Source organism: Oncorhynchus keta, chromosome 8 (assembly GCF_023373465.1).
Source record: "Oncorhynchus keta strain PuntledgeMale-10-30-2019 chromosome 8, Oket_V2, whole genome shotgun sequence".
NCBI classification, from domain to species: domain Eukaryota; kingdom Metazoa; phylum Chordata; class Actinopteri; order Salmoniformes; family Salmonidae; genus Oncorhynchus; species Oncorhynchus keta.
Genome location: NC_068428.1, coordinates 27,944,773 through 27,970,283, shown reverse-complemented (window position 1 = coordinate 27,970,283; position 25,511 = coordinate 27,944,773). Strand labels below are relative to the sequence as shown.

Here is a 25,511-nt window from a genome sequence, read left to right as displayed (position 1 = left end):
TTCTCTCCACACAGCTCCTCTTTCTCTCCAAACCATTTACCTCCCTCCTCATTATGCACTGTTTCCACTCTCTAACCATTCTCTCCACACAGCTCCTCTTTCTCTCCAAACCATTTACCTCCCTCCTCATTATGCACTGTTTCCACTCTCTAACCATTCTCTCTACACAGCTCCTCTTTCTCTCCAAACCATTTACCTCCCTCCTCATTATGCACTGTTTCCACTCTCTAACCATTCTCTCTACACAGCTCCTCTTTCTCGCCAAACCATTTACCTCCCTCCTCATTATGCACTGTTTCCACTCTCTAACCATTCTCTCTACACAGCTCCTCTTTCTCTCCAAACCATTTACCTCCCTCCTCATTATGCACTGTTTCCACTCTCTAACCATTCTCCCCACACAGCTCCTCTTTCTCTCCAAACCATTTACCTCCCTCCTCATTATTCACTGTCTCCTCTCTCTAACCATTCTCTCCACACAGCTCCTCTTTCTCTCCAAACCATTTACCTCCCTCCTCATTATTCACTGTCTCCTCTCTCTAACCATTCTCTCTACACAGCTCCTCTTTCTCGCCAAACCATTTACCTCCCTCCTCATTATGCACTGTTTCCACTCTCTAACCATTCTCTCCACACAGCTCCTCTTTCTCTCCAAACCATTTACCTCCCTCCTCATTATGCACTGTTTCCACTCTCTAACCATTCTCTCTACACAGCTCCTCTTTCTCTCCAAACCATTTACCTCCCTCCTCATTATTCACTGTTTCCACTCTCTAACCATTCTCTCTACACAGCTCCTCTTTCTCTCCAAACCATTTACCTCCCTCCTCATTATGCACTGTTTCCACTCTCTAACCATTCTCTCTACACAGCTCCTCTTTCTCTCCAAACCATTTACCTCCCTCCTCATTATTCACTGTTTCCACTCTCTAACCATTCTCTCCACACAGCTCCTCTTTCTCTCCAAACCATTTACCTCCCTCCTCATTATGCACTGTTTCCACTCTCTAACCATTCTCTCTACACAGCTCCTCTTTCTCTCCAAACCATTTACCTCCCTCCTCATTATGCACTGTTTCCACTCTCTAACCATTCTCTCTACACAGCTCCTCTTTCTCTCTAAACCATTTACCTCCCTCCTCATTATGCATTGTCTCCTCTCTCTAACCATTCTCTCCACACAGCTCCTCTTTCTCTCCAAACCATTTACCTCCCTCCTCATTATATACTGTTTCCACTCTCTAACCATTCTCTCTACACAGCTCCTCTTTCTCTCCAAACCATTTACCTCCCTCCTCATTATGCACTGTTTCCACTCTCTAACCATTCTCTCCACACAGCTCCTCTTTCTCTCCAAACCATTTACCTCCCTCCTCATTATACACTGTCTCCTCTCTCTAACCATTCTCTCCACACAGCTCCTCTTTCTCTCCAAACCATTTACCTCCCTCCTCATTATACACTGTCTCCTCTCTCTAACCATTCTCTCTACACAGCTCCTCTTTCTCTCCAAACCATTTACCTCCCTCCTCATTATATACTGTTTCCACTCTCTAACCATTCTCTCTACACAGCTCCTCTTTCTCTCCAAACCATTTACCTCCCTCCTCATTATGCACTGTTTCCACTCTCTAACCATTCTCTCCACACAGCTCCTCTTTCTCTCCAAACCATTTACCTCCCTCCTCATTATACACTGTCTCCTCTCTCTAACCATTCTCTCCACACAGCTCCTCTTTCTCTCCAAACCATTTACCTCCCTCCTCATTATATACTGTTTCCACTCTCTAACCATTCTCTCTACACAGCTCCTCTTTCTCTCCAAACCATTTACCTCCCTCCTCATTATGCACTGTCTCCTCTCTCTAACCATTCTCTCCACACAGCTCCTCTTTCTCTCCAAACCATTTACCTCCCTCCTCATTATATACTGTTTCCACTCTCTAACCATTCTCTCCACACAGCTCCTCTTTCTCTCCAAACCATTTACCTCCCTCCTCATTATATACTGTTTCCACTCTCTAACCATTCTCTCTACACAGCTCCTCTTTCTCTCCAAACCATTTACCTCCCTCCTCATTATTCACTGTTTCCACTCTCTAACCATTCTCTCCACACAGCTCCTCTTTCTCTCCAAACCATTCACCTCCCTCCTCATTATATACTGTTTCCACTCTCTAACCATTCTCTCTACACAGCTCCTCTTTCTCTCCAAACCATTTACCTCCCTCCTCATTATATACTGTTTCCACTCTCTAACCATTCTCTCTACACAGCTCCTCTTTCTCTCCAAACCATTTACCTCCCTCCTCATTATATACTGTTTCCACTCTCTAACCATTCTCTCTACACAGCTCCTCTTTCTCTCCAAACCATTTACCTCCCTCCTCATTATGCACTGTTTCCACTCTCTAACCATTCTCTCTACACAGCTCCTCTTTCTCTCCAAACCATTTACCTCCCTCCTCATTATATACTGTTTCCACTCTCTAACCATTCTCCTCATGCAAAAGTCTCTTTTTCCCTCTCTTGCCAACTCTTTTAATATCCATCCCCGCCAAGACCTTTACCGTCTTCTCTTTCTCTATTTATGTTACCCTTATTTTACCAGGTAAGTTGACTGAGAACTCATTCTCATTTACTGCAGCGACCTGTGGAACAGTTACAGGGGAGATGAATGAGACAATTGTAAACTGGGGATAATTAAGGTAGCCATGATGGCCACATTGGGAATTTAACCAGGACACCAGGGTTACCACCCCTACTCATACAATAAGTACCATAGAATCTTTAGCGACCACAGAGATTCAGGACACACGTTTAAAAAGAAAGACGTCCCCTTACACAGGGCAATGTCCCCAATCACTGACCTGGGTCATTGGGATATTTTTATAGACTAGAGGAAAGAGTGCCTCCTACTGGCCCTCCATCACCACTTCCAGCAGCATCTGGTCTCCCATCCAGGACCAACCCTGCTTAGCTTCAGAGGTAAGCCAGCAGTGGAGTCTCTCTCTCATCCCCATCTCGCTCTGCCAAATGGCTGGCTTGTTCCCTCTTTCTTCCTCCCTAATTTTCTCCTCTCGTTATGTAAATGACCTGCTGCAGCAGTTGAGATGTGGCCAAGCCATAGCTGCTTAAGGACCTCTCAGCTTGGACAGCGTTTTCAGGCAGGTGATTATCCATATTTGGATACACTAAAAACGTTGATGACCATGTTGCTGCTAGCGCTTTTTATTATATTCATCAGAACTGGGAATCTGAAAAAGTTATAGTACCACTTTGAGATCTGAGCTCTTAAGTTGACTTTCAATCAGTGACTGGTGTTTTCTCTTCTCTCCTCTTCTCTCCAAGGAGTTATCTAGCCAGCTCTGAGAGAAGAAGCTTCACCAAACCAAGTTAGAAAGCTCAGCCTTATTCCTTGTCCTGGCTCTGCTAGCTCAACCACTGTTCATCTTCCTCCAACTCCACAGGCCCTGGGCTTGTCTGCACCTCTCTCAACCTCATATCACCCTGTTACCATCAGGTTTCTGTTTTCTCTTCCCCTCTCTCTCTCTCTCTCTCTCTCTCTCTCTCTCTCTCTCTCTCTCTCTCTCTCTCTCTCTCTTGCTCTCTCTCTCCCTCTCGCTCTTGCTCTCTCTCTCTCTCTCTCTCCTTTCTATTTTTCCTCTCTCTCTCTCTCTCTCTCTCTCTCTCTCTCTCTCTCTCTCTCTCTCGCTCTCTCTCTCTCTCCTTTCTATGTTTCCTCTTTCTCTTCTTTCTCTCTCTCCTTCCTCCTATTTTATTTCTCCCCCTTCTCTCTCTCTCTCCAACTCCCTCTATCCTCTACCAAGCAGTAGTGGTACACAAGGCTGCAGTAATTTAGCATCATTAGGTGGCTGAGTGAACTCTCTGACCACAGAAATGGTAAATGTTAAATCTCCTCCGGCAACCAAGCGGCCTGCTTTTTGTCGGCTGAATAATGACATTATATCTGGAACAGAAGTCTCAGCATCCACCGTCTCCCACCATGGCTATTGTCATCAGTCAATGGCTGCCACAGTGATTAGGACCACTCCGTATGGCTTCCATATATTTAGCATATAGCGTCAGTAGCATGGCTGGTCTGGGATGTGAGTGTCAGATACATGGAAGGGTGTGTGCAGGGGGGGGGGGGCTTACCTTTCTCCTCTGTGTTGTCTTTGTCACTTCTTTGTAACCCTGGCATACTGTAGCTGAATAGAGAATAGAAGCATTCAATAGGCTGTCGCTGTGTGTGTGTGCGCGTGCTAGTCTCCTCCACATCACAGGGTGTCCGCCACACAATGCACAGGCAGCACAACATCTGGCCCACGGGCCTGTGGGCTGGGTGTGCTTGCATGCATGTCTTAGTGTGAGTCTGTGGCCCTGTGGGCTTTACTATTGAGTGTGTGTACAGTTTGTATTTTTGCATATACTTGGACAGTGTATGAGTACTTGTGTGCATAAATGTTTCATGTTTTATCTTTTCCAACGCCTGCGTCTGTGTACACAGATAAATCCTTGGTTGTTGACGCCACTACGCTAGTTCTGTTTTCAGGTGATGAATAATGTGTAAAGGCACTCACTGGGTCATTGTGGTTATACTCAGAGAGAAAGCAGCGTGGCAATCAGGGTTTATTTATGGTCAGGGACAGATTAAAACAGGCCATTCGCTTACATAGATTAATCAAGTAATTACCCAGAACAAGAGAGGAGGACAATGTATCCTGATTTGTAAAGGGGGTATTGGCTTGTGGCTAGAAATAATATTTATCAACAGATTTTTCAGAATGTTTTTTTTAATCATAACGTTATTTGGTATGATTTTTTATCAGAATGTGATTTGGTATTTGTAAGGAAGGGTGTTATCAGGTTTAAGGCAAGGTGATGTTGAATGGATACTTTTCATCTTTCGATGCTATAATTAATATTCCAGAGAAATATCCTTCTCATGGTTGGTTAGATCTCCCATTGTTACATGCTGTGTATTTCGGAATCTAGAAGTCTAATGCCCTAGTTTCACAGGCCAATTCCCTGTTTCCTGTTTAATACTTTTCACCTCTTCAGCTCCTCGATATAAAATCTACATCTCTACTGGTTTTCTGTTAACTTCTACTGGTCTTGAATTCCGTTTCTCCTGGTTTTCTGTTTAATTTCTACTGGTTTTCTGTTAACTTCTACTGGTCTTGTATTCAATCTCTACTGTTTTTTTGTTCACAAAGATAGTTAGAACATGGCTATAAAGGCAGTGGTATTATTGTTGTAGAATTAATAGTCCTATAATTGATTGTATGATATACAGCACCCACACAGTATAATATACATGATTTCTCTCAGTCAAGTGTACAGTATGTAATTAGTGGTAGACAGACACACAGTAATACTTTTGCAGTATTGCCAAGTCTCTTTAAAATAATACACTGATACATAATATAAATGCAACAATTTAAAAGATTTTACTGAGTTACAGTTCATATAAGGAAATCAGTCAATTGAAATAAATTCATTAATTTAATATGGATTTAATATGACTGGGAATACAGATATGCATCTGTTGGTTATAGAAATCTTTTTGTTAAAGTAGGGGCGTGGATCAGAAAACCAGTCAGTATCTGGTGTCATCACCATTTGCCTCATGCAGCGCAACACATCTCCTTCACATAGTTGATCAGGCTGTTGATTGTGGCCTGTAGAATGTTGTCCCACTCCTCTTCAATGGCTGTGCGAAGTTGATGGATATTGGCGGGAACTGAAACACGCTGTCGTACACATCGAGCTAGAGCATCCCAAACATACTCAATGGGTGACATGTCTGGTGAGTATGCAGGCCATGGAAGAACTGGGACATCTTCAGTTTCCAGTTATGTACAGATCCTTGCGACATGGGTCTGTGTATTATCATGCTGAAACATGAGGTGATGGCTGCGGATGAATGGCACAACAGTGGGCCTCAGGTTCTCGTCACAGTATCTCTGTAACTCTGTGCATTCAAATTGCCATCAATAAAATGGAATTGTGTTTCATTTTCCGTAGCTTATGCCTGCCCATACCATAACCCCACCGCCACCATGGGGCACTCTGTTCACAACGTTGACATCAGCAAACTACTCGCCCACACAACACCATAAAAACTGTCTGCCATCTGCCTGGTACAGTTGAAACCATGATTAATCCATGAAGAGCACACTTCTCCAGTGTGCCAGTGTCATTGAAGGTGAGCGTTCGCCCACTGAAGTTGTTTATGACGCTGAACTGCAGTCAGGTCAAGACCCTGGTGAGAATGACGAACACGCTGATGAGCTTCCCTGAGACTGTTTCTGAGAGTTTGTGCAGAAATACTTTGTTTGGACAAACCCGCTGATTCAGGTGGCTGGTCTGACGATCCCACAGGTGAAGAAGCTGGATGTGGAGGTCTTGGGCTGGTGATTACATGTGGTCTGCGGTTGTGAGGCCGGTTGGACATACTGCCAAATTCTCTAAAACAACATTGGTAGAGAAATGAACATTAAATTCTCTGGCAACAGCACTGGAGGACATTCCTGCAGTCAGCATGCCAATTGCACAGTCCCTCAAATCTGGAGACATCTGTGCCATTGTGTTGTGTGACAAAACTGCACCTGATTGTCCTCAGCGCAAGGTGCACCTGTGTAATGATCATGCCTTTTAATCAGCTTCTTTATATGCCACACCTGTCAGGTGGATGGATTATCTTGGCAAGTGAGAGAGGCTCACTAACAGGGATGTAAACACATTTGGACCAATACTTTACATGTTGTGTTGATATTTTTGTTCAGTGTACATATTAAATCTAAACGTAACATCTTGGTTTATATAGAGGTTATATTTAATGTAAACTAACCAGCCAAATGTATAATGTGGAATGTGCAGTGTATAATGTTATATTTCATTTTCAGTTGCAGAAGCATGACTAGAAAGTCATCCAGCTACAGCATAGCCCAGACAATGTGAGCCCTTTAATTGGCCTAGTGTCCTTGGTTCCTCCTCACACAGTGGTAGATTAGTGCTAGCTGCCCTTGTCTATCGTTGATTGTCGGCAGGGCAGGTTGGGTACTTCAGTGCAGGGAGCAACAGACATGCTATCTACAACACAGCAGGAGGCCACTGCCTCTCCCTGACACTGCTCGTCAACAAGGAAAGAAGGTTCACAATAACCCACTTATTCTCCACCATAATGGCTGTTTTAAGACGTTCACACACATCCACTGTATGGCTACCTCCCTAGATTGTTCTGTTTTAAAAAGCATGAGAACCTGTAGTGTGTTAGCAACACTCACCACAACAAACAAGGCTCGAATCCACAATATCATAGTTGAGACCTGGACAGGGGTAGTTGGAATCCACAATATCATAGTAGAGACCTGGACATGGGTAGTTGGAATCCACAATATCATAGTTGAGACCTGGACAGGGGTAGTTGGAATCCACAATATCATAGTAGAGACCTGGACAGGGGTAGTTGGAATCCACAATATCATAGTAGAGACCTGGACATGGGTAGTTGGAATCAACAATATCATAGTAGAGACCTGGACAGGGGTAGTTGGAATCAACAATATCATAGTAGAGACCTGGACAGGGGTAGTTGGAATCAACAATATCATAGTAGAGACCTGGACAGGGGTAGTTGGAATCAACAATATCATAGTAGAGACCTGGACAGGGGTAGTTGGAATCCACAATATCATAGTAGAGACCTGGACAGGGGTAGTTGGAATCAACAATATCATAGTAGAGACCTGGACAGGGGTAGTTGGAATCCACAATATCATAGTAGAGACCTGGACAGGGGTAGTTGGAATCAACAATATCATAGTAGAGACCTGGACAGGGGTAGTTGGAATCCACAATATCATAGTAGAGACCTGGACAGGGGTAGTTGGAATCAACAATATCATAGTAGAGACCTGGACAGGGGTAGTTGGAATCCACAATATCATAGTAGAGACCTGGACAGAGGTAGTTGGAATCAACAATATCATAGTAGAGACCTGGACAGGGGTAGTTGGAATCAACAATATCATAGTAGAGACCTGGACAGGGGTAGTTGGAATCAACAATATCATAGTAGAGACCTGGACAGGGGTAGTTGGAATCCACAATATCATAGTAGAGACCTGGACAGGGGTAGTTGGAATCAACAATATCATAGTAGAGACCTGGACAGGGGTAGTTGGAATGCAGAAAAAGGTCAAAACACACAATAGGATATTTTTTGTTATATAGTACTAGTTTCCGAAGGTAAATTGAAAGCAGTACTCTGTATTGCCTTTGAAGTGAACACATCAGAGTCCTTGACAGTGGCTGGCAGATGTATCATAATATATACCCTGCCTGTCTCAATACACAGGTAGGAAAAACATACAGAAAACCAGCCAATAAAAACATATGAATGATAAAATCACAGCATATTTGAGGCTATGGCAAGCGCGGTGAGAGATTTTTCTTTTTTGAAAAGTATGATAACCTTGCCGTGAAATGTATTGAATGTGAGATTACATTTTTAAAAGACGCACACTGGGAAAGCTGGTAGACGGAGAGAGAGAGGATAAGGGGAAAGAGCGAGCGAGATAGAGAGAGAGAGAGGATAAGGGGAAAGCTGGTAGACGGAGAGAGAGAGAGGATAAGGGGAAAGAGTGAGCGAGAGAGAGAGAGAGAGAGAGAGAGAGAGAGAGGATAAGGGGAAAGCTGGTAGACGGGAGAGAGAGAGAGGATAAGGGGAAAGAGTGAGTGAGAGAGAGAGAGAGAGAGAGAGGATAAGGGGAAAGAGGGAGCGAGAGAGAGAGAGAGGATAAGGGGAAAGGGAGAGAGAGAGAGAGAGAGAGAGAGAGAGAGAGAGAGAGAGAGAGAGAGGATAAGGGGAAAGAGGGAGCGAGAGAGAGAGGATAAGGGGAAAGAGGGAGCGAGAGAGAGAGAGAGAGAGAGAGAGAGAGAGAGAGAGGATAAGGGAAAAGAGGGAGAGAGAGAGAGAGAGAGAGAGAGAGGATAAGGGGAAAGAGCGAGTGAGATAGAGAGAGGATAAGGGGAAAGCTGGTAGACGGAGAGAGAGAGAGGATAAGGGGAAAGAGGGAGCAAGAGAGAGAGAGGATAAGGGGAAAGAGGGAGCAAGAGAGAGAGAGGATAGGGGAAAGAGGGAGCGAGAGAGAGAGAGGATAAGGGGAAAGCTGGTAGACAGAGAGAGAGAGGATAAGGGGAAAGAGGGAGCAAGAGAGAGAGAGAGGATAAGGGGAAAGCTGGTAGACGGAGAGAGAGAGAGAGAGAGGATAAGGGGAAAGAGAGCAAGAGAGAGAGAGGATAAGGGGAAAGAGGGAGCGAGAGAGAGAGAGGATAAGGGGAAAGCTGGTAGACGGAGAGAGAGAGGATAAGGGGAAAGAGGGAGCAAGAGAGAGAGAGAGAGGATAAGGGGAAAGCTGGTAGACGGAGAGAGAGAGAGAGAGAGAGAGAGGATAAGGGGAAAGAGGGAGCGAGACAGGAACAGCTTCTGAATTAGGCTCAAATAAAAAAGGAAATCCACATCACTATTTCAGTCAAATGCTGGAAGATCTAGTGCGGATAAGATGAAACTCTGCATCCCTAAAGGAGACAGTCTCACCACGACGTGATTAAATAGAAACCAGCTTCCCTAGGAAAACTAAACAGCCTTTCCACGTAGGAAGATCTAGTGATTCACGGCTTACAGAAATATTTTCATACAGCTCCTAACTACCTCGCATGCAGCTTTGATAAATTCTATCTTTAATGTCACTGTTTGTTTTTGGATGTTTGAATAGTAATTGTTGGTTTATCATTGTGAAAGTCACTATACTATTAGAGGATTCCTTGTGTTATTGTGACCTTTCTTCATCCTTAGATCCGGTTTAAAACGGCTTTCTTTGTTATTGAACGTATTGGGGGGCGGCTGTCTCTAATTGTGGCTGAATATAACACCCCCTGTCTGAACTGTACAGGCGCTTCTCCAAAACCAAACAATAAACTTTTGTATTCACAAACCTTATTTTCACATTTGGAAAAACTGATGGTACCTTCAATTCTTATCAAAGCTTCTCCTTCAGCGGTAATTACAAAACAACTAGCTGAACCAACGCATGTTGAAAGCACAATGTATCAGGAATGTCTGCTTTTGACTATCCTGGGAAATGTGCAGTGTGGATGGTGTAAGGGTTTTCTTCTGGTGAAAGAGAGTCAGACCAAAATGCAGCGTGGCTATTGAGATCCATGTTTAATGAAACAAAGTAAACACCAATCAAATACAAAAACGTACCACGAAAACCGAAATGGCCTAATACTGGTGCAAAGTAACACAGAGACAGTAACAAGGACAATCACCCACAAAACCCAACACCAAACAGGCTACCTAAATATGGTTCCCAATCAGAGACAATGACGAACACCTGCCTCTGATTGAGAACCATATCAGGCCAAACATAGAACTAGAAAAACTAGACATGTAACATAGAATGCCCACTCAGCTCACACCCTGACCAACCAAAACATAGAAACATACAAAGCAAACTATGGTCAGGGTGTGACAGATAGGCTGTAGTCTTTACATTTCTGTTCATGTTACATTATTACTGGTCCTGTTAAGGTCACAGTTTTCTTTGGCAATTGAAGTTCTCACACTTTTCATACCAGTAAAGCATGTTAAATTGAATAAACTGTATTTCACAGGACACAGTATGGCCATTCCTGTAGGAAATGTACAGCCTCTTAATCTCTCTCTGGGATAAATGTTACAACTCTCTGTGGAGTACTGTTCTTTACATTTCATTAATCAGACCTCATGCCTTGTCAGCTGATCACCCCCATTGCTAACATTCAGATTTGCAATTGGTGGAAGAAAGCGAAATCATTCGCATCTCTCTCTAATAGGGAGAGACAGAGAAAGAGCATTAGAGGGTGAGAGGGAGCTCATTGTTTAAAACACATCGCTACCGCTGCTGCTAGCTGGGTGACCTTGTAAGCCTAAATATGGTAAAAAATGACATTCTCTCTCTCTTCTCCCCCTCTCTCTCTTCTCTCACCCCCTCTCTCTCTTCTCTCTCCCCCCTCTCTCTCTCACCCCCTCTCTCTTCTCTCTCCCCCTCTCGCTCTCTTCTCACTCTTCTCCCCCTCCTACTCTCGCTCTCTTCTCCCCCTCTCGCTCTCTTCTCTCTCCCCCTCTCTCTCTTCTCTTGCTCTCTTCTCTCTCCCCCTCTCTCTCTTCTCTCTCCCCCTCTCTCTCTTCTCTCTCCCCCTCTCGCTCTCTTCTCCCCCTCTCGCTCTCTTCTCTCTCCCCCCTCTCTCTCTTCTCTCTCCCCCTCTCTCTCTTCTCCCCCTCTCGCTCTCTTCTCACTCTTCTCCCCCTCCCCCTCTCGCTCTCTTCTCCCCCTCTCGCTCTCTTCTCTCTCCCCCTCTCTCTCTTCTCTCGCTCTCTTCTCTCTCCCCCTCTCTCTCTTCTCCCCTCTCGCTCTCTTCTCTCTCTCCCCCCTCTCGCTCTCTTCTCTCTCCCCCCTCTCTCTCTTCTCTTGCTCTCTTCTCTCTCCCCCCTCTCTCTCTTCTCCCCCTCTCGCTCTCTTCTCTCTCTTCTCCCCCTCTCGCTCTCTTCTCTCTCCCCCCTCTCTCTCTCTTCTACCCCTCTCGCACTCTTCTCTCGCCCCCATCTCTTTCTCTCTCTATATATATATATATATATAGAGATTGGTTGGAGTCGCTGCAACGACTCCAACCAAACACTTCCTGTAGTTGTTGATCAGTCTCTCACATCGCTGTGGAGGAATTTTGTCCCACTCTTCCATGCAGAACTGCTTTAACTCAGTGACATTTGTGGGTTTTTAAGTATGAACTGCTCGTTTCAAGTCTGCCACAACATCTCATTTGGGATTAGGTCTGAACTTCGACCCTTCCAAAACTTCACATTTGTTGCTTTTTTAGACATTTTCATGTCGACTTGATAGTGTGTTTGGATCATTGTCTTGCTGCATGACCCAGCAGCACTTCAGCTTCAGCTCCCAGGCAGATGGCCTGACATTCTCCTCTGGAATTTTTTACATTTTATTTTTATTTCACCTTTATTTAACCAGGTAGGCAAGTTGAGAACAAGTTCTCATTTACAATTACGACCTGGCCAAGATAAAGCAAAGCAGTTTGACACATACAACAACACAGAGTTACACATGGAGTAAAACAAACCGTCAATAATACAGTAGAAACAAGACTATATATACAATGTGAGCAAATGAGGTGAGATAAGGGAGGTAAAGGCAAAAACAGGCCATGGTGGCAAAGTAAATACAATATAGCAAGTAAAACACTGGAATGGTAGATTTGCAGTGGAAGAATGTGCAAAGTAGAAATAAAAAATAATGGGGTGCAAAGGAGCAAAATAAATAAATAAATAAAATAAAATAAATACAGTAGAGAAAGAGGTAGTTGTTTGGGCTAAATTATAGATGGGCTATGTACAGGTGCAGTAATCTGTGAGCTGCTCTGACAGTTGGTGCTTAAAGCTAGTGAGGAGATAAGTGTTTCCAGTTTCAGAGATTTTTGTAGTTCATTCCAGTCATTGGCAGCAGAGAACTGGAAGGAGAGGCGGCCAAAGGAAGAATTGGTTTTGGGGGTGACTAGAGAGATATACCTGCTGGAGCGTGTGCTACAGGTGGGTGCTGCTATGGTGACCAGCGAGCTGAGATAAGGGGGGACTTTACCTAGCAGGGTCTTGTAGATGACATGGAGCCAGTGGGTTTGGCGACGAGTATGAAGCGAGGACCAGTCAACGAGAGCGTACAGGTCGCAATGGTGGGTAGTATATGGGGCTTTGGTGACAAAACGGATTGCACTGTGATAGACTGCATCCAATTTGTGAGTGATCTGATACAGAGCAGAATTCATGGTTACTTCTATTAAGGCAAGTTGTCCAGGTCCTGAAGCAGCAAAACATCCCCAAACCATCACACTACCACCACCATGCTTGACCGTTGGTATAAGGTTCTTACTGTGGAATACCGTGTTTGGTCCCATTATGCCTGGTGAAAACCATTCGCATCCCAAAAGTTATACTTAGACTCACCTGTCCATAGAACATTCTTATTGATGATCATCCAGGTGCTTCCATGTTCTTTTTGGCAAACTGGAGTCAACTTTTTGGATGAGATGTGTCCCACTATATTATGTCTGGTGAAAACCACACGCTCCATTTCTTCTCTCAACTCTACCTCTCTACTCTACCCCTACTCTCTCCCTCTCTACTCTACCTTTACTCTACCTCTCTACTTGAGGTCGACCGATTAATCGGAATGGCCGATTAATTAGGGCCGATTTCAAGTTTTCATAACAATCGGAAATCTGTATTTTTGGACACCGATTTTGACGATTTTTTTTATTTTTACACCTTTATTTAATCTTTATTTAACTGGGCAAGTCAGTTAAGAACACATTCTTATTTTCAATGACGGCCTAGGAACAGTGGGTTAACTGCCTCGTTCAGGGGCAGAACGACAGATTTCCACCTTGTCAGCTCGGGGGATTCAATCTTGCAACCTTACAGTTAACGAGTCCAACGCAATAACGACCTGCCTCTCTCTCGTTGCACTCCACAAGGAGACTGCCTGTTACTCGAATGCAGTAAACCAAGGTAAGTTGCTAGCTAGCATTAAACTTATCTTATAAAAAACAATCAATCATAATCACTAGTTAACTTCACATGGTTATATTACTAGATATTATCTAGCGTGTCCTGCATGGCATATAATCTGACTGAGCTGACAAGTATCTAAGTATCTGACTGAGCGGTGGTAGGCAGAAGCAGGCGCGTACATATTCATTCAAGCAGCACTTTCGTGCGTTTTGCCAGCAGCTCTTCGTTGTGCGTCAAGCATTGCGCTGTTTATGACTTCAAGCATATCAACTCCCGAGATGAGGCTGGTGTAACCGAAGTGAAATTGCTGGCTAGTTAGGGCGCGCTAATAGCGTTTCAAACGTCACTCACTCGCTCGCTCTGAGCCTTGGAGTGGTTGTTTCCCTTGCTCTGCTTTTTTGGTCCTCCGATAATCGGCATCGGCATTGAAAAATCATAATCGGTCGACCTCTACTCTCTACCTCTCCACTCTACCTCTATTCTACCTCTCTACTCTCTACCTCTCTACTCTACCTTTATTCTACCTCTCTACTCTCTACCTCTCCACTCTACCTCTATTCTACCTCTCTACTCTCTACCTCTCTACTCTACCTTTATTCTACCTCTCTACTCTCTACCTCTCCACTCTACCTCTATTCTACCTCTCTACTCTCTACCTCTCTACTCTACCTTTATTCTACCTCTCTACTCTCTACCTCTCCACTCTACCTCTATTCTACCTCTCTACTCTCTACCTCTCTACTCTACCTTTATTCTACCTCTCTACTCTCTACCTCTCCACTCTACCTCTATTCTACCTCTCTACTCTCTACCTCTCTACTCTACCTTTATTCTACCTCTCTACTCTCTACCTCTCTACCTCTCTACTCTACCTTTATTCTACCTCTCTACTCTCTACCTCTCCACTCTACCTTTATTCTACCTCTCTACTCTCTACCTCTCCACTCTACCTTTATTCTACCTCTCTACTCTCTACCTCTCCACTCTACCTCTATTCTACCTCTCTACTCTCTACCTCTCTACTCTACCTTTATTCTACCTCTCTACTCTCTACCTCTCCACTCTACCTCTATTCTACCTCTCTACTCTCTACCTCTCTACTCTACCTTTATTCTACCTCTCTACTCTCTACCTCTCCACTCTACCTCTATTCTACCTCTCTACTCTCTACCTCTCTACTCTACCTTTATTCTACCTCTCTACTCTCTACCTCTCTACCTCTCCACTCTACCTTTATTCTACCTCTCTACTCTCTACCTCTCCACTCTACCTTTATTCTACCTCTCTACTCTCTACCTCTACTCTCTACCTCTCCACTCTACCTTTATTCTACCTCTCTACTCTCTACCTCTCCACTCTACCTTTATTCTACCTCTCTACTCTCTACCTCTCCACTCTACCTCTATTCTACCTCTCTACTCTCTACCTCTCTACTCTACCTTTATTCTACCTCTCTACTCTCTACCTCTCCACTCTACCTTTATTCTACCTCTCTACTCTCTACCTCTCCACTCTACCTTTATTCTACCTCTCTACTCTCTACCTCTCCACTCTACCTTTATTCTACCTCTCTACTCTCTACCTCTCCACTCTACCTTTATTCTACCTCTCTACTCTCTACCTCTCCACTCTACCTTTATTCTACCTCTCTACTCTCTACCTCTCCACTCTACCTTTATTCTACCTCTCTACTCTCTACCTCTCCACTCTACCTTTATTCTACCTCTCTACTCTCTACCTCTCTACTCTCTACCTCTCCACTCTACCTTTATTCTACCTCTACTCTCTACCTCTCCACTCTACCTTTATTCTACCTCTCTACTCTCTACCTCTCTACCTCTCCACTCTACCTTTATTCTACCTCTCTACTCTCTACCTCTCCACTCTACCTTTATTCTATCTCTCTACTCTCTACCTCTACTCTCTACCTCTCCACTCTACCTTGATTCTACCTCTCTACTCTCTACCTCTCCACTCTACCTTTATTCTACCTCTCTACTCTCTACCTCTCCACTCTACCTTTATTCTACCTCTCTACTCTCTACCTCTCCACTCTACCTCTATTCTACCTCTCTACTCTCTACCTCTCTACTCTACCTTTATTCTACCTCTCTACTCTCTACCTCTCCACTCTACCTTTATTCTACCTCTCTACTCTCTACCTCTCCACTCTACCTTTATTCTACCTCTCTACTCTCTACCTCTCCACTCTACCTTTATTCTACCTCTCTACTCTCTACCTCTCCACTCTACCTTTATTCTACCTCTCTACTCTCTACCTCTCCACTCTACCTTTATTCTACCTCTCCACTCTACCTTTATTCTACCTCTCTACTCTCTACCTCTCCACTCTACCTTTATTCTACCTCTCTACTCTCTACCTCTACTCTCTACTTCTACTCTCTACCTCTCTACTCTCTACCTCTCCACTCTACCTTTATTCTACCTCTCTACTCTCTACCTCTACTCTCTACTTCTACTCTCTACCTCTCTACTCTCTACCTCTCCACTCTACCTTTATTCTACCTCTCTACTCTCTACCTCTACTCTCTACCTCTCTACTCTCTACCTCTCCACTCTACCTTTATTCTACCTCTCTACTCTCTACCTCTACTCTCTACCTCTCTACTCTCTACCTCTCCACTCTACCTTTATTCTACCTCTCTACTCTCTACCTCTACTCTCTACCTCTCTACTCTCTACCTCTCTACTCTACCTTTATTCTACCTCTCTACTCTCTACCTCTCTACTCTCTACCTCTCCACTCTACCTCTATTCTACCTCTCTACTCTCTACCTCTACTCTCTACCTCTCTACTCTACCTTTATTCTACCTCTACTCTCTACCTCTACTCTCTACCTCTCTACTCTCTACCTCTCTACTCTACCTCTACTCTACCTCTCTACCTCTACTCTCTACCTCTCTACTCTCTACCTCTCTACTCTCTACCTCTCCACTCTACCTCTATTCTACCTCTCTACTCTCTACCTCTACTCTCTACCTCTCTACTCTCTACTCTACCTTTATTCTACCTCTCTACTCTCTACCTCTCTACTCTCTACCTCTCTACTCTCTACCTCTCTACTCTACCTCTACTCTACCTCTCTACCTCTCTTCTCTCTACCTCTACTCTACCTCTCTACTCTCTACTCTCTACCTCTCTACTCTCTACCTCTCTACTCTCTACCTCTCTACTCTACCTCTACTCTACCTCTCTACCTCTCTTCTCTCTACCTCTACTCTACCTCTCTACTCTCTACTCTCTACTCTCTACCTCTACTCTACCTCTCTACTCTCTACCTCTCTACCTCTACTCTACCTCTACTCTACCTCTCTACTCTCTACCTCTCTACTCTCTACCTCTACTCTACCTCTACTCTACCTCTCTACTCTCTACCTCTCTACTCTCTACCTCTACTCTACCTCTACTCTACCTCTCTACTCTCTACCTCTCTACTCTATCTCTCTACTCTCTACTCTCTACTCTCTACTCTCTACTCTACCTCTACTCTACCTCTCTACTCTCTACTCTCTACCTCTACTCTACCTCTACTCTACCTCTCTACCTCTCTACTCTCTACCTCTATACCTCTACTCTACCTCTCTACTCTCTACCTCTCTACTCTCTACCTCTCTACTCTCTACCTCTACTCTACCTCTACTCTACCTCTCTACTCTCTACCTCTCTACTCTACCTCTACTCTACCTCTCTACCTCTCTTCTCTCTACCTCTCTACTCTACCTCTCTACTCTCTACCTCTACTCTACCTCTACTCTACCTCTCTACTCTCTACCTCTACTCTACCTCTACTCTACCTCTCTACTCTCTACCTATACTCTACCTCTATACTCTCTACCTCTCTACTCTCTACCTCTACTCTACCTCTCTACGCTCTACTCTCTATCTCCCTTCCTCTATCACCTCTATTACCTCTCTACCTCTCTTCTCTATACCACTCTACCTCTATGACCTCTCTACCTCTCTACCTCTCTTCTCTCTTCTCTCTACCTCTCTTCCTCTATTACCTCTCTACCTCTCTTCTCTCTTCTCTCTACCTCTATTACCTCTCTACCTCTCTTCTCTCTTCTCTCTACCTCTCTTCCTCTATTACCTCTCTACCTCTCTTCTCTCTTCTCTCTACCTCTATTACCTCTCTACCTCTCTTCTCTCTACCTCTATTACCTCTCTTCCCTCTACCTCTCTACCTCTATTACCTCTCTACCTCTGTTATCTCTCTACCTCTCTTCTCTCTACCTCTATTACCTCTCTACCTCTCTTCTCTCTTTGCTCTGCCTCTATTACCTCTCCCTCTCTTCTCTCTTCTCTCTACCTCTCTCCTCTCTACCTCTATTACCTCTCTACCTCTCTTCTCTCTACCTCTCTCCTCTCTACCTCTATTAACACTCTACCTCTCTTCTCTCTTCTCTCTACCTCTCTCCTCTCTACCTCTATTACCTCTCTACCTCTCTTCTCTCTACCTCTCTCCTCTCTACCTCTATTAACACTCTACCTTCCTACCTCTCTTCTCTCTACCTCTATTACCTCTATTACCTCTCTTCTCTCTACCTCTATTACCTCTCTACCTCTCTTCTCTCTAACTCTATTACCTCTCTACCTCTATTACCTCTCTACCTCTCTACCTCTATTACCTCTCTACCTTTCTTCTCTCTTCTCTCTACCTCTATCACCTCTCTTCTCTCTTCTCTATTACCTCTCTACCACTCATTTCTATTCTCTCTACCTCTATTACCTCTCTACCTCTTTCTCTACCTCTATTACCTCTCTACCTCTCTACCCTATTACCTCTCATCTCTATTCTCTCTACCTCTATTACCTCTCTACCTCTATTACCTCTCTACCTCTTTCTCTACCTCTATTACCTCTCTACCTCTCTTCTCTCTTCTCTCTACCTCTCTCCTCTCTACCTCTATTACCTCTCTACCTCTCTTCTCTCTACCTCTCTCCTCTCTATCTCTATTAACACTCTACCTCCCTACCTCTCTTCTCTCTACCTCTATTACCTCTATTACCTCTCTTCTCTCTACCTCTATTACCTCTCTACCTCTCTTCTCTCTTCTCTCTACCTCTCTTCTCTCTAACTCTATTACCTCTCTACCTCTATTACCTCTCTACCTCTCTACCTCTATTACCTCTCTACCTTTCTTCTCTCTTCTCTCTACCTCTATCACCTCTCTTCTCTCTTCTCTATTACCTCTCTACCACTCATCTCTATTCTCTCTACCTCTATTACCTCTCTACCTCTTTCTCTACCTCTATTACCTCTCTACCTCTCTACCCTATTACCTCTCATCTCTATTCTCTCTACCTCTATTACCTCTCTACCTCTATTACCTCTCTACCTCTTTCTCTACCTCTATTACCTCTCTACCTCTCTACCTCTATTACCTCTCATCTCTATTCTCTCTACCTCTCTACCTCTATTACCTCTCTACCTCATGTCTCTATTCTCTCTACCTCTCTACCTCTATTACCTGTCTACCTCTCGTCTCTATTCTCTCTACCTCTCTCTCTACCTCTTTTCTCTACCTCTCTTATTTCTACCTCTATTCCTCTGTCTTTCTCTCTACCTCTGTTTTCTCTATCGCCTCTCTGCCTCTCTTCTTGTTCGTGGGAGATGCATTAGTGTGATATGCGGATGGTTGTCCCACTGTTGTGGAGTGAAGCAGAACACTTCTCTGTCTTTATGCTGTCCGGCTGATCAATGTGCGTCAGTTTGAATGACAACAACCTTCAGAGTACAGTATATGCAGAGACCTCTATTCTGTTCCCCAGGGGAATAGCTTGGCAACACACTCATTTAAGCAGTTTTCCTTCACTCTATACTTTACATACTGTAAGATCAAACTTTTTGGACCAATTAATTTTATCTGCATGTGACTGACAGCTGTTTTATGGCATTAAAGGGTGAAGTCTGACATTTTAATGAAACAGAGTTGTTGGTTATGGTGCCCCATATTTTCTCCTGCTTGTGTACCTTTTTGTTTCTTGGAGTAGCTTGCTGATGAATATGATCGGGATTGGCACAGCCATAACATTTGCTCATGGACCCCAATATTTATTCTCAATGTGCCACACAGTAGAGCCACCTTCTTTTATAAACACACGGCATCAGAAGTGCACCATTTATCCTCTGATATCCTCTTCTATCCTCTCCTAAGCATCCAGAACAGAAAAATAAGATCCCTGGGATCTTTAGTTGATTGAATGTAGATGTTGGTTAGGATGACATATGGAAAAGGTTGAGTGTTGAGGAGGACCAGTGATGTGTGTGCTTACCCTGGTCTATATCAAATCAAATGTTATTTGTCACATGCGCCGAATGCAATAGGTGTAGACCGTACTGTGAAATGCTTACTTACAAGCCCTTAACTCTGTAAGAAAATAGAAAGTTATAAAATTAGACTAAATACAGGGGGTACCAGTACCAAGTCAATGCGCGGGGTACAGGTTAGTCGAGGTCATTTGTACATGTGGGTAGGAGTGAAGTGACTATGCATAGATAATTAACAGCACTGCTGCAGTGTAAAAACAAAGGGGGGGGGGGGTCAATGCAAATTGTCCGGGTGGCCATTTTGATGAATTGTTCAGCAGTCTTATGGCCCCAGGGTGTATACAATATAGAGTAGAGGAGTGCAACACGTGGGCAGAATTAGGATTCTCCATTCAAACTAGACCCTGCCCACTGTCAGGCTTGATTGATAAAAGTATAGGAGGTCAAAGACTGAAGAAGGTTGTTTGACATTACAGGTAAATTGAAATCATGACGATACCTTTGAACAACAGGATTTTATTTTGATACCTCGTGGGGATTTAATCCAACTTGCTGACCTTGCACAATGGAAGCAGATTAGGAAAAATGATTTGATTTTTGAAAACAATGCAAGGTCAAGGTGAAGACGTCTGCCATCTTGGTCTCTCCAGTCAATCTCCTCGTGACAGAGTTCTCCAGGCCTTACATGTTTTCCCTCCAACCAAATCAAAATCCATCTCCCTGGATGCACAATGTTCCTGTCTTTCTGTCTGGGATTATGGTCTTATCCTGCTGCCCTTCTGTACATGAGACTTACTGTATGCCTGCCTCTGTGTGTCTTTGTCTGTACGCCTGCCTCTGTGTGTCTTTGTCTGTACGCCTGCCTCTGTGTGTCTTTGTCTGTACGCCTGCCTCTGTGTGTCTTTGTCTGTACGCCTGCCTCTGTGTGTCTTTGTCTGTACGCCTGCCTCTGTGTGTCTTTGTCTGTACGCCTGCCTCTGTGTGTCTTTGTCTGTACGCCTGCCTCTGTGTGTCTTTGTCTGTATGCCTGCCTCTGTGTGTCTTTGTCTGTATGCCTGCCTCTGTGTGTCTTTGTCTGTAGGCCTGCCTCTGTGTGTCTTTGTCTGTATGCCTGCCTCTGTGTGTCTTTGTCTGTACGCCTGCCTCTGTGTGTCTTTGTCTGTATGCCTGCCTCTGTGTGTCTTTGTCTGTACGCCTGCCTCTGTATGCCTGCCTCTGTGTGTCTTTGTCTGTATGCCTGCCTCTGTGTGTCTTTGTCTGTACGCCTGCCTCTGTGTGTCTTTGTCTGTATGCCTGCCTCTGTGTGTCTTTGTCTGTATGCCTGCCTCTGTGTGTCTTTGTCTGTATGCCTGCCTCTGTGTGTCTTTGTCTGTATGCCTGCCTCTGTGTGTCTTTGTCTGTATGCCTGCCTCTGTGTGTCTTTGTCTGTATGCCTGCCTCTGTGTGTCTTTGTCTGTATGCCTGCCTCTGTGTGTCTTTGTCTGTATGCCTGCCTGCCTACTGGCCTGTCTGCCCCATCTCTCTACTTGTCTGTCTATCCATCTGTCTACTCCGCTCCATCCACCCCAGCCAAGACCTCCTCTGTCGGTCTGTATTTAGATTCCTGCAGTAAACAGAGTCTGATTTGAATCCACTCTGAAAACCAGAAGCAGAGCTCCTCTCTGTAAGCTGAAACGTGTTTTCTCCTCAAATCAAACCCAGCCAGGGTTCTAGCAGTGTGTGTCTGGCTTCTGTAGTCTGTTCTAAGGGCTGTGTGTTATGGTATTGGCAGGGATAGGAGAGAAGGAGGGCTGACGAGGAGAGGAGAGGGACAGGGTCCTTTGGGTGTCTGGTGTACTGTGTGGGTGCAGATGGGAACAGACCTCGCAACCCACTGTCTATCCCCGGCAGGACTGGCTTCTATCTGAGGTCTGGTGGTCGGCTCTAATAACCAGTCACATGATATCACATTCCAATCTCTGTTAGAAGAAATACAATAATAGATTTCCCCAATGACTGGATATTTTCAGTCGGTGGCATTGAAAAGGGTCGTTTTGTATTGAAAGGGCAGACAGAATGTTGTTATTCAATACTGTACATGAAAAGGGTCGTTTTGTATTGAAAGGGCAGACAGAATGTTGTTATTCAATACTGTACATGAAAAGGGTCGTTTTGAAGGGGCAGACAAAACTTTGTCATTCAATACTGTACATGGGCTCTTCCTGTACAACAGAAGGATGATGTCACTGGATAAACAAAATGTGTATTTTTCTTTTGCTCTCTTGCTTTCTTTCTCCTGTTCTCTCGCTCTCTCGTGCACTTCAATGATATGGCCTGTATACTGTAGATTGTGTTGAGAGCAGGACTTGAGAGGTCCAGGGTATCATGTGATATAGTGTGTGTTTAGTCCCCTCCGTCACTGTAAGGGTACCGCTGACAGTCCTTTACTCTAATGCAATGAAATAAACCACTAGTCCTATTCCCCTGTTCCCCTATATCCCTCTCTCTTGTAGCGTGGATCTTTGTCTCTGTGTCATCCTCGTAGCATCGCCCTGTGTGTGTGTGTGAAATTGGTTTGCTGATCCGTTGGTGCTGAGTGGCAGAGATGTAATATGGGATGGCATGGTGGTGATGGTGAGCGGCGGCGGTGGGAAGGCTGTGATTGCAGAGAGACAGTCGGATGTAGGATGCTCTCTCACTGGTGGATCACAGGCTACAACACTGGGGGATTACAGGCTACAACACTGGGGATTACAGGCTACAACACTGGGGATTACAGGCTACAACACTGGGGGATTACAGGCTACAACACTGGGGATTACAGGCTACAACACTGGGGATTACAGGCTACAACACTGGGGGATTACAGGCTACAACACTGGGGGATTACAGGCTACAACACTGGGGATTACAGGCTACAACACTGGGGATTACAGGCTACAACACTGGGGGATTACAGGCTACAACACTGGGGATTACAGGCTACAACACTGGGGGATTACAAGCTACAACACTGGGGGATTACAGGCTACAACACTGGGGGATTACAGGCTACAACACTGGGGATTACAGGCTACAACACTGGGGGATTACAGGCTACAACACTGGGGATTACAGTCTACAACACTGGGGGATTACAAGCTACAACACTGGGGGATTACAGGCTACAACACTGGGGATTACAGGCTACAACACTGGGGGATTACAAGCTACAACACTGGGGGATTACAGGCTACAACACTGGGGGATTACAGGCTACAACACTGGGGATTACAGGCTACAACACTGGGGATTACAGGCTACAACACTGGGGGATTACAGGCTACAACACTGGGGATTACAGTCTACAACACTGGGGGATTACAAGCTACAACACTGGGGGATTACAGGCTACAACACTGGGGGATTACAAACTACAACACTGGGGGATTACAGGCTACAACACTGGGGGATTACAGGCTACAACACTGGTGGATTACAGGCTACAACACTGGGGGATTACAGGCTACAACACTGGGGGATTACAGGCTACAACACTGGGGGATTACAGGCTACAACACTGGGGGATTACAGGCTACAACACTGGGGGATTACAGGCTACAACACTGGGGGATTACAAGCTACAACACTGGGGATCACAGGCTACAACACTGGGGATTACAGGCTACAACACTGGGGGATTACAGGCTACAACAAAGGGGGATTACAGGCTACAACACTGGGGGATTACAGGCTACAACACTGGGGGATCACAGGCTACAACACTGGGGGATTACAGGCTACAACACTGGGGGACAGACTGGGAACACATTGGGCTCATTTAAAAAGAGGATCGACAAAGTGAGACAAATCTCAAATGTTGAAAAAGGATGGTATCCTGGTATTCGCTATATATAGTGCACTACTTTTGACCAGAGGACACACATCCTATCCCCTATATAGTGCACTACTTTTGACCAGAGGACACACACATCCTATTCCCTATATAGTGCACTACTTTTTATTAAAGCCCATGTAAGGGCTGCTACATAGGACCAGTGGCGACCCATCATTCAGGACAGGTGGTGCAGTTTTGAGCCCCACATATTTAGCACAAAAAAATATATATATATATAACACATATAACACACACACATATAATATATATGTGTGTGTGTGTGTGTGTGTGTGTGTGTGTGTGTGTGTGTGTGTGTGTGTGTGTGTGTGTGTGTGTGTGTGTGTGTGTGTGTGTGTGTGTGTGTGTGTGTGTGTGTGTGTGTATGAATATACATATATGTGTGTTTGTATTGTTTTACAATTAATTAGTGTTATCAGTTTGCAAACAATGTATCATTTTATTTATAAAAAAAAGGGGTGCTTGAGTTAATAAAGCCACACAAACAGGGTCTCTTTCTTGAGTAAGGCAGCTCCAAAATGCAGGTGTTTGTCTAGCTCAATGCTTTCTGTGGTGGAGGGGCAGTCAACGAAAGCACAGAGCATAGTCATTGGTGATCTTCTCTAGTTGCGCCGTGATTGGCTCAGTGTTCTGTCACTCATGGGGACACTAGTCACCGCAGAATCTACAGGGAGAGCAAGGCAGTTCAAGCCCCCTTGGGGCTTTGATTGGACTGATCATGTCAACATTATACTTTCAAAATATTAGCTAGCATACTATCTAATTAGACAAGCAGTCATCATTATGAACAGTGGTGTAAAGTACATAAGTAAAAGTACTACTTAAGTAGTTTTTTGCTTAGTACTTTACTTTATATTTTGACAACTTTATATTTTGACAACTTTTAATTTTCATCCACTACATTTTCCTAAAGAAAATAATGTACTTTTTACACCATACATTTTCCCTGACACCCAAAAGTACTCATAACATTTTGAATGCTTCGCAGAACAGGAAACTGGTCCAATTCACACACATCAAGAGAACATCCCTACCGCCTCTTGTCTGGCAGTCTCACTAAACACAAATGCTTAATTTGTAAATTATGTCTCAGTGTTGGAGTGTGCCCCTGGCTATATAAGGAATGTGAAATTATGTATACTTTTACTTTTGATAAATAAGTATATTTAAAACCAAATATTTTTAGACTTTTACTCAAGTAGTATTTTACTGGGTGACTTTTACTTGAGTAATCTTCTATTAATTTATCTTTACTTTTACTCAAGTATGACAATTGGGTACTTTTTCCACCACTGATCATGAATCATGTCGATAATCTACTGGCAAATGTGATATTTCAGGGTTGTTTTTTTAAATCAATTTTACAATTTATGCTCCCTGAAGACTGTCGGAAAGCCCCAAACGCAAGATCGTAATTTCTATGACTCACACAGCACTTCACTTTTTCTTTTACAACTGTGAGCATTTTTCTACAGTATTCACAACATATTAACACATTTACAATCTTCACAGAGTATCATTTCATCAATTACATATGGAAATACATATTTGAGTGAACATTAGCAAGCCAGCAACAGATGAAACAGAAGGTGAATTTTCTCCTCCCTCTCTCCACGGTTTTAGCTTGCCATCCAGCTGGTTGGTTTGGGATATATACTAGCCCATACCAGTGACAAACTTAGCTATATGGCAGCTCACTTATTTTGCTAGTTGG

General features: G+C 44.2%; 1 protein-coding gene and 1 long non-coding RNA gene across 5 annotated transcripts in view; one reads left to right on the top strand and one right to left on the bottom strand.

The window, feature by feature from the left end:
* LOC118387061 (kelch-like protein 29) overlaps positions 1-25,511 on the top strand; it is a 435,230-nt gene that overhangs the window by 187,203 nt on the left and 222,516 nt on the right. The window lies entirely within an intron of this gene.
* On the bottom strand, positions 13,785-16,612 carry LOC127931401 (uncharacterized). 4 transcript variants are annotated; one of them, XR_008140979.1, is made up of 3 exons: positions 16,580-16,612; positions 14,607-14,840; positions 13,785-14,481 (listed from the first exon to the last, which is right to left on the bottom strand). It is a non-coding gene; the product is annotated as an uncharacterized LOC127931401 (long non-coding RNA). The 4 variants fall into 4 exon arrangements; XR_008140980.1 differs by lacking the exon at positions 16,580-16,612 and adding an exon at positions 16,388-16,420; XR_008140977.1 differs by lacking the exon at positions 16,580-16,612 and adding an exon at positions 15,676-15,761.